We start from the raw sequence: 15,618 nt of genomic DNA, 5'->3' as shown, positions 1-15,618 counted from the left end.
GGAAACCATATAGATCAATGGTCACCTAAAGCATTTTCTTAGCTTACTGTTACAGATTATAAAACTCAGTGTTGCAATACTCCGTAGTCTGAGGAAAGGCTCGCAACTGACCAAATGTAGAACAGAAGATCCCGTCTTCCCCGATGAGCCTACGGTACTTGCACTACATGGGACAGGCAGCAGCAGATGGCTGGAGACAGATGAATGAGTCCCTACTAGGAGACAGTGAGACAGTATCGGGCGGCATAATAGGCAGTGGGCTCTGTCCACCAGCGGAGCAGTGAGTCACTGAGCCAGTGAGTCATTGCCAAGGCAGCTGGACGTGAATCATTCCCTAGGTGGCTGGTTGCTGGCAGCTGTATGCTGCCATGGCACAGCCTTAATAGCTGGCAGAGAACCACGTTCTCCAGTGCTGGGGCTTCACTGGTTTTTATTAACTAGGTATGAGTTGTGACAACTCTAAAAAAAAGGTTTTCCTTTCTCAGCCATTTGTCTGTACCTCCTTGCTGCCTCCTTCCTTGTGCCAGTACGAGCACTTCAATGGCTGTGTAGTGCACCGCATAAGGTTTAATGCTGGTTACTTAGCTTTAATGATGGTTAATAGTTTTTAATTGTGATCAGCTTTAATTTGCATCAGTTTCCCAAGCCAGTTCATGTCCCAGCTACATAGATGCTTGTATTGGTACAGATAAGAAGCTTTGCTTGGACATGCACATGAAATTATGGATGGGGAATGCAGGATCACTAGTTTCAGTAGTCACAATGGATTAAATCTGCTTAAAGTGCTAATTGAACTGCATCTGAGAGTTTGTGGACTTAGTCCAGCCATATTTCACATTTACTTTTAATACCAGTCCACCCATCCTTCTTTCTAGATGTGCAGCGCTAGTTCCTAGTTCTATCTTCTGTTGATTTAAAGTTTTGTTTAGTTTTCGGTCAGGTATTTGATCCTACTTGCTGTTTGCAAGTGATTTGTGTGACGTTGCTCCAGATATGTGATTTTCTTGTCATGGATCCTGTCTCTTATGGAGTTTCTGACTTCCTGATCTTGACTATGGTGTGTCACTGCATATCTAGGGCCACGTGCTCACAAACTTCATCATTTCCTGAAGTCTTGACTGTTCTCTTGTGTGCCCCCTCAATTCGTTCTTTTTCTGACTTTTCCAGTTCAGGGCTTGGTACCTGCTATCAGACAGAGTTCACTACAGTCAGAGTGGCCCTAACCCACCAGCTATGACTGTTGTCCCTTGGTTTTTAAGGCACACCAATCGCCTGTAAGAATGCTTCTGAGACATTTTGGAGGAGGATGAGATTTAAAAAGAAAAATATATTATTTTTATTTCTGGGAAGTTTCTCATGGGATGGATAATGTATGAAACCACATGAAGTATTTGTTTGAAAGTTTAACAAGGGACAATACAGCTCAGTATCACCAGCTGACATGAGGAGGGAAATGATCTCAACACTGAGTAAAATGAAATAGTATTTTTTCTGATAGAAAAGTAGCAGGATGATGTTGTGTATTTGAAGCCAGATCACCTAAAGCATGCTTGTATTAATGCTGATGACTGCAAGCCTTTCTTCACAGGAGTCTGGATTGCTCACAGATTCACAAAAACCAGGTGGAGGAGGGAAACAGTGAAAGCTCTTTTTTGAACTTGACTGACAACAAGACATGAACAAAGTATTGTCTGAGAGACAGGCTGAGGTTTCAGGAAGGACAGAAGGAGATTGTTTTGGATTAGAGGGAGGTTCTGTGAGTCACTGTTGGAAAGATGTTTGCTGAATTCATGTTTACAACTGAGATTACCCAGAGATAAAGTGTAGGACAGGAGCTGAAGGACCAGTAGGTTTGAAAATGTCCATTCAAAGGGGTTGCATTAATTTAACTAGACCAGTTTTGAAATTGTTTTAATAACGTTAATCAGGCATTTGAATCTGGAGGAAGAACGGCTTGGGAAGAAGGAAAGCTCAGATATCATCATATAATTGTGAGACACAGGGCCAAAAATTGTTTATGATCCTGTTCCTTTGTAGTAATCTGCTGGCACAACAGGCTGTAACTGGCCAGGTACATTCCCCTATGTGCAGGAGGAAATTCTGTGTACCAAAAAAACTGTTGTGACTATTGTTGTAATTTTTTTTTTTAATGTTAGGTGTGTTACTAAGCCTAACAGTCAGAGTGGTTCAGAGTTTCTGCATACCAAAACAGAGCTTTAGGACAGTCAGAAACAGAATGCAAGCCTGTTTGGTGCTGAAGCTGCTCCCCATTTTCATTGCTATAACCAGCTGCACAGCACAGAGCTCACAGAGTTAGTGTGAAGCTAACTTGCTCTTACTCATATTCTTGAATGGGGTAAGCTTGGTGTCAATGAATAATCAAGTCCAGAAAGAAAGAAGAGAAAGCATGAATGTTTTTGGTTTTGTTTTTTTGGTCTCTTTTTGTATGAAGAAGGACTATGATGAATTCTGTTTCTTTGGCCAGTCTCTTTACACTTTCCCAGTAGCACAGAGAGCCTGTAGAGTTCTTGAAACTTCTCCCTAGGGAATACTTCTTGTGTAGAGGTTTCCTCACTTTGAACAGCTATTTTGAGTAGCTGGAATGATCCATAAGGGGCTGTGGCAGCAAAGTCATTTAGAGCAGCCAACTTACACGAGAGGCATTGCCAAGAAAAGTGGAGATTCAAGCACGGAATTAAAGCTGCCTTTAGCAGCCCTCCACCCACCGGGCAGTAACGGATCGCGCTCACTCTTTGTGAAGGAGAGCATTCCTTGTTCATATTTATGTAAAAGTTATATTCATGCTAATTCTATGCATCTCTGCTATGTCAGCATGAAAAGCAAAATCTGGTGTGCTGTGAGGAAGAGCACTGTCTCAGTGAATTACCCAATTGTTACAAAAGGAACAGGAAAGCAAGCTGCTGCAGAGCCAGTGTAGGCATAGCGAGTGCATGACTTTCAAGGCATTTTTTCACTTCTTTAGAAACAAAAGCACTCATCTCCACTGTTGCCAAACTGGCCTTGCTCCTCCATTTCCATTTTGATTTACTTGTCCTGCTTCTCAGGTTTCTGCTTACAGAAAGGACAGCAACCGCAGCCAACTTCACAGTTCAGAGAGTCAAAGGTCTCAGAACAGAATTTCTCAGCAAATCTGGGTTGTTCTGCTACATGGTAGAAATTATAAACTGTCAAAGCAAAAAGCAGAAATGATCTTTCAAAAATAGGAGCTATTTTTAGCTCAAAATAGTGATTTCAGCACCTAATGCTGTTATTCCTTAGTGATTAAATGGATTTATTACCTACAACCAGGAAATATCTTTCTAAATTAAATGAGCAAGGTAAGTATGAAGAATTGTCCTGTGAAATAATTTTCATGGTGCCATTATGATTTGCTCTGCAGTTAGTTCAGATTTGACTGATAATTTTAAGTGTAGTGCTGCCATATGATTTATCACAAGATAAATGATACTTGCTGACAAAAAAAACCAAACCAAATAAAGGAAGCACTGACAATTAAGTAACTCTTTTAAAACTCTGTAGATGTGAAATTGTAAGGCAGAAGTAGCATAACTTTAATACTTGGACAGTGTATGTCTTATTAAAAACATTAAATGACTGAGCTTCTTAAGGTTTAATTTGTAGATCCAGTTGCAAATATTTGGCTACTGGAATAATCAATCAATTACACTTGGAAAAGATTAATTAAATGAAAAAGTTGGAAATTTCAATTTTGACCTAAGTTATACTTGCTGCTAGCTTATATGTGTTCTGCAGGCCTGGATGTCATGGTGATGGGCAATCAAAACTCCACTGCAGAAATTAACCATCACTTTAGTGATGGGTGTGAAATTTGCTGCTCTCCAGCCACCTGGCAGCAGACCCATGAGCTCATACATCAGTTCCTTTCACAAATGGGATGGAGAAGATGCAGGGTCTTGCATCCATTTTCTTGAGTTCTGTTCTGTCCTTTTTCTGCGTGGTGCTTTGCTGTTGTCTAAACTGATTTGATCAGTCAATAAACTCATTAAAATCTGAGGCAAAGTATTCACTTCAGATCAATAACAAAGTGCCATTTGTATTTTGCCAAGATTATCTTCCATTTCTCTGCACTTTTTATTCCATAGCACTACAGTCCTTTTCTTTATTGTCTTTTTTTTTATGGGAATGAAGAATCTTTCTTGTTGTTTGCTTTTCATATCTCTTGAAAATTTAATTCAGCCTGACTTTTGGCAATTCTCACTTTGTCCTCCCTTTTCTTCATCCCTCAGATAACATTTCCTTTGTGCTTAAGCCTCTTTGCCATTTTGCAAATGTTTTGGGGTTTGCTTGCGATTATTTATTCAACTAGCTCTCTTTAGTAAAACTTTTTCTGCTTTCTTGAGACAAAATCCACATACTTTTACACTTTTCACTTCAAATAATTATATTATCCTCAATATTTGAATTTCTTAGTCCCTGACTTCATAAATAAGTTCTCTGGTTTCTCAAAGCTTGTCTATGTGAGATTGAGAATATTGTTTGCTTTTGGATCTTCTCCCAAATCAAGTTTTACCTTATCAAATCATTGTATATCTGTCAAACCCCCTTTCTGTCATTGGTCAATTACTATCATGCCTATACAGGTTTTTATATGCATTTAATTAATGAATGTAATACACCAAATGCAATAATGAATTTAATTCACAAATACAAAAAAATGTTTTATCTTTATCTACAAAGTTTGCTTAGAAATACCTTTCGCTCAGTTGTAGTTACCTTCAATTTTCATTTGTACCTAACTTACTAAAGATAAGATATTATTCAAACAAAATCTAAACCAGTTACAGCTGACCTTCAAAGAGGGACTCAAAAAAAGAATTGGGTAATCCGGTTTTTTCCTATTGGTATTTGTTTTTCAGTGTTCTAAAAACTTGTGTCAGCCCTTACATTTGGGCAATTAAAAAGTACATGGAAACTGTTGCTGGAGATGTCTTGTAGTTGTGCTCCTGAAAGTGAAAAGGCTCACTTAAAAGACTCCCTGAGAAGACTGCTTTACTGAAGAAGACAGTACACACATATGAGCAGAACTCATACTTTCTCCCCTTCCCCAATCTTCAAAAGCCCCTAGTCATATCAGTCATTTTAGTCCAGTCTAAAGGAAGTCACTACTCAAACTCAAGCCTTGTTCCTGCAAACGTGTATACATTTCACTTTTAAACTAAATTTGGGGCCAGCAAAATACAGAAATATAAGAAACAATTAATGTACAGAAGTATTAGCAGGCATGACAGAATGAGAATGGCAGAATCCTGTTAGCTCCCCTGGAAGGAAGGAATGGTAATTTATAGTATTATCTACTGTCCTCTGTTACCAGGGTACAAAATAATCAGAATTGACCCTCAGAGAAGGGGTTCCAGGGAGGAAAATGAACTGTGCCCTTTCTCCTCATCTTTGACTTTTCTTGGCAAACCTGGAATTCAGGTTGCCATGTGCTCTACCTTCTTCTCTCCATCTGCCCATGGTGAGAAACCAGTGGAAACATCACAAAGAATAAGATAGATTAGTTAAATTAATTAATTGCCTTGGCACATACTGTACTTTAATACTGAACAAACATATAAGAGATCTTTATTAAAAGTTTCTATGTCTCGTTTCCTTGATGTAGATTGTTGAAAGTCTCATATCTGAGACCTTTTAATTATCTTCTGATAAGCAGCTAAACTAAGAAAGGTGCAGCAGGCAAAGGGAAAACAAATAATCTGTTAAAATAACCCCCAAACCCCAAAAGGTTTTTATATTTTAAAGAAGAGATAAAGCTCCAACTTTTCAAGTACCCAACCTGGGCTATATGGGAAACATTATTTGAAGGAACCAGCCTGGGAAGGATGAGATGTAAACCACATGGAGGAGTTTTGTTTATACAGAGCTAACATAGATGCTTCTTTTTTTTGATCCCATGTACAAAGCCTATGATTGAAGCTGAAAGGGTTCTTGGGGAGACCACACTGAAACCCATGTTTCTCTCCAGAGAACTTAGGTATATCCAAAGTTCAGTTTTATGTTATGTTCCTTTTGTTTTCCCTTAGTCTGTCTTTGAGGTAAAGCAAGTTAATTTCTTTTAGACCTGACTGAGGAAACCAGGCTGTCTCCTCTTTATGCTGGTTGCTTCTGCAGAGATTTATTATGAGTGATTTATAATCAGCCTTCCACAAGGAAAATTTCATTTATTTATCAGAAAATTAATGAATAAATATTTATATAGCTTATAATTGCTTACATTGTTTCTAATTGCTCATTTATATAAAGAAGGGATTTACATTGGTTATATTATCATCAATTTTAATAAGCCTAAGCATAAAAAATCACCAGTTAGTCTTAAACTAATGAGATTTATTCAAAAATAATGAGATTTCAGACATTAATAAATTTTGATTTGACCTCTGGGCTATTTGTCAATGTGTACATTGAAAATTTCAAAACTCTAAAAATGAAGTGAAAAGAAAACTTGAGGCTAGGCACGTGACTAGAGAAATACAAATCATAAATTGAGACACTGAGTGATACTGATAGGACAAAAACAAAATGGCTCTTTATATGGCTTTGGGCACACTTCTCTATTTCATCTAGAGTAAGAAAAAAGCTTTCTTACATCAAAGAGGAGTAGGCACCAGATTTAAGGTATAATTAGCTGATTTACAATTGAAATAATTTATTCTACTCTGTGTGACAGCATTGTTTAAGTATCTCTTTAGTAGTGTTCTCTGCAGACAATGCTACAGCTAAGCTGCTGTCAGCATTTCAAAAATAAAACCTTGAAACAAAGGTTGTGACTGATTTCTGAAAGTTTCTTTAAGAAAAAATTGTTGCAGAGAGCATATTTTAGCTCATCATAAAACCCAACAAGGTCCCGTCCAAACATACCAGTTAGTTTAATGTAAGTGCAGGGTTTGTTTTTTTGGTTTGTTTTTTGGTTTTTTGTTTGTTTGTTGTTGTTTTTTTTTTTCCTATGGATCAGTCGTCCTTGATGAAACTGGAATCTACTTTGTGTCCTTCCTTTTCATAAATATTTCTTCAGTAGTTTAATACTGCCCCTCCCTCTGTGTTTTCAAAATAAGGTCTAAATTGCACAACTGTCTTTGATTGAAGCTTTGAATTTGTGCACCAGCTATGCCAACTGTGGTGGTACACATACACTGAACTTCCATACTTACTGCTAAGTGCAGCTGCAGGAGCTTTTTTGTCATTTGGTTAACAGAGTATCTCTGACCAGTGATTTCAGTTTCTGTGTGCAACTATGGAATAGATGCTGGCTGGTTATGAAAAGACACATCTTAAGAAATATTGTCAGTTTAATTATACTAATTTTTTTTTTTTTTTTTTACTTAGTATTTGGAACAGAACTGTAGAATCATAGCATGGTTTGGGTTGGTAGGGATCTTAAAGATGATCTAGTTCCAACCCCCTGCCAGTGGCAGGGACGTGCCACTAGACCTGGTTACTCAGAGCCCCATCCACTCTTTGAATGCTGCATGGGGCATCCACAACTTCTCTGGACATCCCAGTGCATAAACACCCTTACAATAAAGAGTTTCTTCCTACTATCTGATCTAAACCCACTCTCTTTCAGTTTGAAACCATTCACCCTTGTCCTGTCACTACAGGCCCTTGTAAAAAGTGCCTCTCCAGTTCTCTTGCAGCCCCCTTTAGGTACTGGAAGGTGCTCTAAGGTGTCCTTGAAGCCTTCTCCTCTCCAGGCTGTACAACTCCAGCTCTTCCAGCCGTTTTTGTAGAAGAGGTGCTCCAGCCTCTTCTGATCATCTTTGTGGCCTCCTCTGGACTCACCCCTGAAGGGGCACATCCCTGTCTGGGGGCCCCAGAGCAGGATGCAGAGCTCCAGGTGGGTCTCAGGAGAGCAGAGCAGAAGGGCAAAATCACCTCCCTTAAACTGCTGGCCATGGTGCTTTGGATGCAGCCCAGAACAGAGCTTGCTTCCTGGGCTCAGAGCACACATTACTGGGTCACACTGAGCTGCTCAGCCACCAACACCCCAAGTTCTCCTCAGGGCTGCTCTCAGTCCATTCTCCACCCAGCCTGTATTTGTGTTTGGGATCACGCCAATCCAGGTGCAGGGCCTTGCACTTGGCCTTGTTAAATTCCACAAGGTTGGCACAGTCCCACCTCTCGAGCCTGCCAAGGTCCCTCTGGATGACTTCCCTTTACCTCCAGTGTGTCCACTGCACCACTCAGCCTGGTGTCATCAGTGAATTTGGTGAGGGTGCTCTTGATCCCAATGTCTGTGTCACCAATAAAGATGTTAAACAAAGTCCTGGGCCCAATAGCGAGCCCTGAGGACGCCACTTGTCACTGGTCTCCCCTTGGACACTGAGCCAGTGACTGCAGCTCTGAGTGTGGCCAGTTCCTTATGCACCCAGTGGGCCATCTGTCAAACCTATGTTTCTCCAGTTTAGAGACAAGGATGTCATGTGGGACAGTGTCAAAACATAACTTGATTGTATGTATTAAAAAAAAAAAAATTTCTTCTCTACCTACCATCTTTTTGGTCTCTTCAATTCATGTGTCATCAAGGGCTTCAAGGCTTTTCATCTGAAGAATTGTGCTGATTTAGATGCTCTATAACCAAATTGTAGTCCACAGAAACAATGGTGGGATATTGCACCAATTTTCTTAACCCATAGTTACCTGACATTGTTGGGGTACAAGAGGTGGATAACTTCAAATTAGTTAATCAAATTGTAAACATCAAATATATATACTTCAGATTTCTGTGATCTAAAACAAAACATTAATTCAGACATGCTCTTCAATCTCTAGTTTTATAAGGGAAATGGCAAGATTTAGACAGGTAATCTAAGAATTTATTTCTCTTTCTTTGTATCCATGTCTGTTTATGTCAGGAAAATAATGTAATTCAGCATGCTAACACTGTTGATTTTACTGGATCACTAAAGTGATGATTTTTTTCTGTTTCTCAGTTTAATTTTCTGGTCTAGTTGGGACACTAAACTTTCCATATCAGGTTTTACATGTGAAGCTAGAAAATATTATTTATATAGGACATCAGTAAGTTCTGCCCAGGTTCTGTCTATTTCCTCTGCCTCAGTTTATTGGATCCAGATTTCTGCATGTTTCCCTGTTGGTGCATTTTTCTCACCTGCATTTTTGTGCATTTACTTTGTGGACAGTTTTAAGACATTAATCATTCTGTGGCAAAAAGATTTGTGGAAAGGCTGATCAGTGATTTCCTTGGTCAAATGACTTTCAAATGCTTTCTTGGCTTTCAAAAAAACCATGTATTTGAGCTCTTTGAAAGATGACAGTTTTGCTAGGAAATGTCTGAAGCAATTGCAGATACCACCAGAAAAATGACTCTCATTTAACTTTTATATCTGCAATGCAGATGTTGGTAACTAAGATGAGTCACCCAGGGATTCCCTTGGTGGTCAATGTAGCAGAACAGGTAGGTTTAGGGCATGAATCACCCAACATATTTTAGACAAGGATTCATTAAATTTTCTAGGTACACCAAAGGATCTACTTGTTCTACTGGAAGAGTTAGTGTAAGTGTGGCAGTGAAACTGTATGTCCAGTCTGGGAAGAGTGAGCAGAGAAATGAACCTGTGCAGGAATAGCAACAGTTTTATTATTCATTTTCAGGAACCTTATAAACTATGTTACAATAAATCACAGCCTATGGAATAATTTATTTTATTAGTATGATTTATTTACACTGCTAAGAATTTTACACATAGACTGTGTGAAAAAGTGGCTACATAAAAAGCATGCCTTGCTGTTTCAAGGATTGAAAGACTGATGCATCTTTACTGGAGAGAAAGTATTAAAATGTTTCTTAGAAAATTTTTAAAGAATGGTAAGAAAGACCCCTGCTGAACATTGACCTGAGACTGTTTGTCTTCCATCTTTACAGCATCAGCACTGGAATTTGCATTATATAATTTAAGTTGTCTGCACTTCTGATGTCTGCATCTGAGTTTGAGTCAAAGTGGAGTTGGTATCTGACAACCCCAGGGTTTATAGATGTGGCTCCATGAAACACTGCTGTCAGCCTGCAACAGCTGACACTGCAACACCAGAGTACATTCATGCAGGGCTGCTCAGCCTGACACAGCCCAGCTTCACCAAGTACAGGGTGGAGCCACACCAAAATGTGATGTCACCCTGTGCTAACTTGCACTGCACTCCTCTATTGCAGAATTTTTCCATTTGAGGCATTAGTATCAGTTTCACGCATTTCTCTGTTGCACAGTTTTTATTTTCTTTTTCTATTTAACAAAAATCCATACTTTGCAACTTTCTGTCATCAGCACAAGATCTGAAAGAGGTAATGCACCTTGCATTTCTCATCTGCATATCTTTCATATACATGAAACTTAAGCAACTCCTTCTAAAATGATGACTCATGATAGGAAAAGAATGATTTAATTTTGAGGAGCTGGAAAAAAGAACACTATGGAATAATGTTTCTGTGCCTAAAAACCACTGCACCAGGAGGTGAAACTGTTTTGCAGGTCTTGTGTGACTAGCACTGGATGAAGAAATTCAGAGTGAAGAAAGCCACATAAATGAAATTGCATGCTGAAGAGGTGCTGGCCCTGGCCTTCATCAAAGAGACACCAAAGTGAGAGCCACTCTGATGACAGATAAGCAAATAGCATTCATGCTCTAGAAGTTAGCAAGCAAAGCCAGCCTACCAGACAGTAGGCAATCAATTGGGCTGGAAAATCCACAGTGAACACAGTTGTTGTGCAGGTCTGCAAGATCATTAAGCATCTCCAACTTTCTTGAGATTATGAATCAGGGTGGTGCCTGGGGAACAGAGGAATCTGAAGCGGGGGATGATGAGGCTGTGGTAGGAAAATAGGTTGGGCGCATCCTGAGTCTGCATCCTCTGAATACAAATGGGCATATTTGTCCATGATGTAAACCTTGGCTGATCAAGGAAGACATACAATAGTCACAGGAAACATTTTTCTTTGACTGTTTTTATTGAAGGGTGGATAGTGAAACTTGGCTTTTTCTTCCCAAATGCAGAAATTTTGTTTTAGAAAATGCAAGATGAATGTTGTTGATTATCTTAAAACTCAGAAGAAACACACCCTATTAAGCCTGGTCTGAGTGAAATAAGCAGGCTGTTGTGACTGCTGAGTACTTTCAGTTCAGGTTTTGTGAGGCTTGCTTTAAGCAATAGGAAAAGCATGGCAGCAGATTGGTAAATTGAGTAGGCAAACATCTGGTCAGTTTCTATGGCATTGTTTGGTTAAGGGAAACACAGGATCCCTTCAGAATTGTGTTCTCAGGAGGGTTACTTGCTGTTAGTCAGTTTTCCCATTATTGACCTTGGAAACAATAATTGTTTTCAAATTAACTACATTCATTACTGAATTCTCACTGGTTTAAGGTCAGAGTCCAGAGGTTTGAGGAGGGTTTGGAAATATCTAGGAGCACAGAACACACTTGGGAATCAAAGAGAACATGCAGCGCCGATGCAGGGTACCTCTGGGGAATCCTCCTATTGCTGCCAGCTACACGATCTCGGTGCACACCTCTAGGAAGGCATTTGCAGAACAAAAGACCTTCCAAACCAAAATACTAATGTGTATGCACTCGCTGCTGGGCCAGAACATTCTGTGTGAATTCCCTCCCTCTCTGTCCCTGCCCTTAGAAGTCCATCACATCGGGCCCTGCTCTCTCCCAGCTGCCAGGGAGCGCGGAGCCTTTGCCAGGCAGCGCAGTGCACAAGGAGATGTGGTCAAGCTTTAAAGGAAAGTGTTTTTACAGAAACTGCTTTTCAGTCAGCATTGTCATTACAAAGCAAACCTATTCTTACGCTAAAGAAACTGCTGGGGTTTGGCTGCTGCTAACATTAGCATGTGGGCACTCAGCACACCGGTAATGTACTCTGCAGTTTTCCATGCTCAGGGAGAAAAGCTGAATTGGTATGGCAGAACAACCTCACAGGAAGTTAATTTTGCAATTTAAATATCCTTATTGAAAGCAAGCAAATAAAAAAGCAACGAGTGAGCATGTATGTGATCAAGAATTTCTCAACGCTTTTTGGCTTGATAGATTAATGGGCTAAACCTGTCTTTTTGCAATGAGTCAGAATGGTTTCTGTACAGGCACTCAGAGTTTTGCTGGTTCCCTGGCTGGGAGGGAAGGTGGGGATAGCTGCTCTTCTCAGGGCAGGCAGGGAATTACAGCTCTGCAGCCATGGACATTCGAGAAATTCCAAGCAGGAATTTGAGCCTCAGGGAAAACTTGTTTCTTTTGCTCCACGACTCCTCAACTTGTCTAAAGAGCTGATTGATAACAGATGCACCTATCTGTCTTTCTGTTTTTATTGAAGCATGTTGTCTTTCTGCAACAGGATTTTTTCCTGTGATCTCCCCAGGATATTTCTCCCTTTCACTGTGTATTCTCATGGTCAGCATTCTTTGTGGAATAAAGAGGCTCTGGAAGTGTATTATCTCTTGTTTAACCCGTTTCCCCCCTTAATCTCCATCCATCCTTCAGCAAATATGGAGACTGCAGTTTTCTAGGACCTTCCATCAAAGGAGAGATTGTTAGATTTTCTGGGTAACAGGAAAGAGAAGGAATTTGGAAATTTCTGAAACTTCTTCCCGTGAAGGAATTTCTGTCCCTTTCCAAACAGCTTGCTCTGAGTAAAGGCATTGCTGCAGGGAAGCCAAATTGCTGGGGACTGCCTATGAGTCCTATGAAAGGGAGAACTGATGTAGTGGATCTTAAAGCAGGAGGACTGGAACAGCATAGTCAGTGTCAAACTCAGTACATGAAGCAGTGGCTATGACCATTGTAATGTCCCCAGCAGTGACAAAGGCCCAGGTACACACAGTTGCAGGTTCCCAGCCATATGTACTGGGATGACCCAAGGGCATATGCACATGGAGTGAAAAAGAGATGGGGAACCTAAGAAAATTATGTGGAGGGATTAAAAAGGATCCAGAAGGATGAAAGGGACATTTTTCTGTAGGTAAAATATATGTTCTGAGGAAATCAGAATTTTCCCTTGTGTGCAAGCTGAAGAAAATCCAACTACCAATAAAAGCCTGTTCCTTTCTTATGCTACAAGACAGAAGAAAAGAAAAGGCTGTTCCTTTCAAGTGAAAAAAAAGTCAAGTTCAAGCATTCCCACAAAAGAAAAAAATCATACCTTTTTAAGTAATATGCAGCAGGACATCCTTGAACTCCTATCCCCTTTCCTTGATGTACTTGACTCTTTGTAAATCTGTCTCTAATCCCACTCCATTTCAAAAAAATCCTTGTGTCTCTCCAGACTGAAGCCTGCTCTGCCTTAACACTGCACACTGCTTGCTCTTCAGAGATGGGGGTTTTGATCCATTTCAAGCTGTTTGGGGGGATTACATTACTCAGGCAATACAAAAGCTGAGTTTTCACATCAGTTTTGTGGTGGAAATATGGATAGAGATGACAAAAGTTAACACTTTATTGCTCTAGAGGATGTATTCATTATAGAGAGTAAATAAAAAGCCACTCAGTACTGAGGCATCACTATGGAGGTTGACCAGCAGAGCATACTCTCTGCAGTGTCCTGTCATATGCTTGTCATGATGATACACCAATTAAAAGCAAATAGATTTAGGATCAGCATATGTATATATCAGTTAATATGTAGGTCATAGAAAAATAAATTATAAGCCCTTCCAAGAGCCTTTGTTGTACCGGAGAAACGAGATACAAAGCTTTTGCTTCCTAGAATTACACCCAACTTCAATAGAAACTGCAGTTATTAATGGACTCTCATATAATGGGACAGAATGACTTGAGCAGGACTCTACCAAAAGCTCTGGGTGAGCCCAGTTTAGTCAGGTATTACATCTGATTAACTGCCATGGCTTTGGGTGGCTTAACATTTCATTTCCAACACCTAGTTTCTTACATGAGGCAATCTGAAGATAATATGGCTATTGATTTTTTTAAATTACACAAGAACATTTAATGGAAAATGTTAGCATTAAAAAGAAAGAAGGTTTATGTATGATTATTAACAATACATATGAAACTGTAATAAACATAATACAAAAATAGCATTCTTCATATGAGAGTAGAGTGTTTCATTTTGCCAGATGATAACAGGGGGACTGTACAAAGGTGGAAAACACTCTGAATATGTGCCACACACAGCTTGGGAGCTACTATTGGTTCAAAAAACAACAAAGGCAACAAACTGCTTTTTCTCTGTATTGTGTGCTAAATTTCTCAGAGTCACAACTGCATCTCAGAGAAACCTTAAGTCCAACAGTGAAATGACTATCTTCCTGTCAAACCCTACCTCCAAAGCAACTTCTTTCAAACCACAAATTTGGCTTCGGAGCATTGGGTTTGTTTAGCTCTGCTGGGGCTTGTGCTCCTTCCTGTACTGACAGTCTGACAATATGTGAGACTTTATGGAAATGATTATAAGGTATTTGTGTCTGTCCAGGACACTCCTTGGACCAGTTGCTAAGCGTTCCTGCATTTTCTGCATAAATGCAGAAGCAGTAGCAGACAGGCATCTCAGTGAGATAATGTGAAGGCAGGGTCTGCAGTCCCTGGTACAGCACAGCCAAATGTTTATCTGCTTGAACTCAGGGCAGTGAGGAACATGAGTGAAATGCTCTGGGCCAGGAGCTGACATGGTGTGTTTTGGGAAAAAAAAGGGATATACCACTCCCATTTTTTTATTAATTAACAAGGGTGATGGTGCAAGGTGGCCTCTACCAGACAAGAGGCTGCAAAGATAATGGGACCTGCTTCAGCCTTCCCACCTACAGTACCAAATGGTTCTGTTGTTTTCAGCTGCTGAGCTGTTTGGAGTCATGTTTTGTCAAATCTTTTCTGGGACAGGGTGTACTTCAAGTTTGCTTTGTGTCTTGATTTTCATTAGGAAGTGCTGGGTTTTTTTCTACAGGGGTAGTTTGTCTTCAGAGTTCTTCTCAGAGGTTTTTGATCCCTGAGCTGGGAAACACACTTCTTCCATCAGATGCTCTCTGTTTTACAATTCTAAAGGAAAATGAGGGGAGGGCAGCCATAATCCCATTAGCTCCAGCCAGATTACATAATTACTATGGCTATCAATGTGCTGTCCCAGAATCTGCCCCTACTCTGGGATACCCTTATACAACTTATTGTCAGGAGAATCAGCTCCTGTCACTTCTTTTTGGTACTTGCCTGTCCAGATGTTTTTATTCCAGTAAATGGAATCTTAGCTAGAAATAGTAGGTGGATTCAGGTTTTAATGTGTGCTCTTAAGTCTCATCTAAAGTTTTTTTAATGCTGTATCTAAATTATTTAAAGCAAGAAATTAAACTTCTTGTCTTCATATGCTGGTACTGCTATTTTTTATGTTAGCAGGCTATTTCTTTATATACAAACACACACACACACACATATAGAAGTTACAGTGCAGCTTTCAGAATGAATCCAGCTTCAAATCCTCTGACTAAGAAAGATACCCAAGTTTGCTATTTTAATGCAGAAATTGTCCCACTGGATCAAATTATTTGATTTGGATTTGTTATAAGATTACAATGAAGAAACCTCTTGCCAGGATCAGAGCGCTGCAAAATATTTGCATTCCTA

The sequence above is a fragment of the Oenanthe melanoleuca genome, chromosome 3 (assembly GCF_029582105.1).
Source record: "Oenanthe melanoleuca isolate GR-GAL-2019-014 chromosome 3, OMel1.0, whole genome shotgun sequence".
In the NCBI taxonomy this organism is placed as follows: domain Eukaryota; kingdom Metazoa; phylum Chordata; class Aves; order Passeriformes; family Muscicapidae; genus Oenanthe; species Oenanthe melanoleuca.
Note: the sequence above shows the minus strand (reverse complement) of the source record.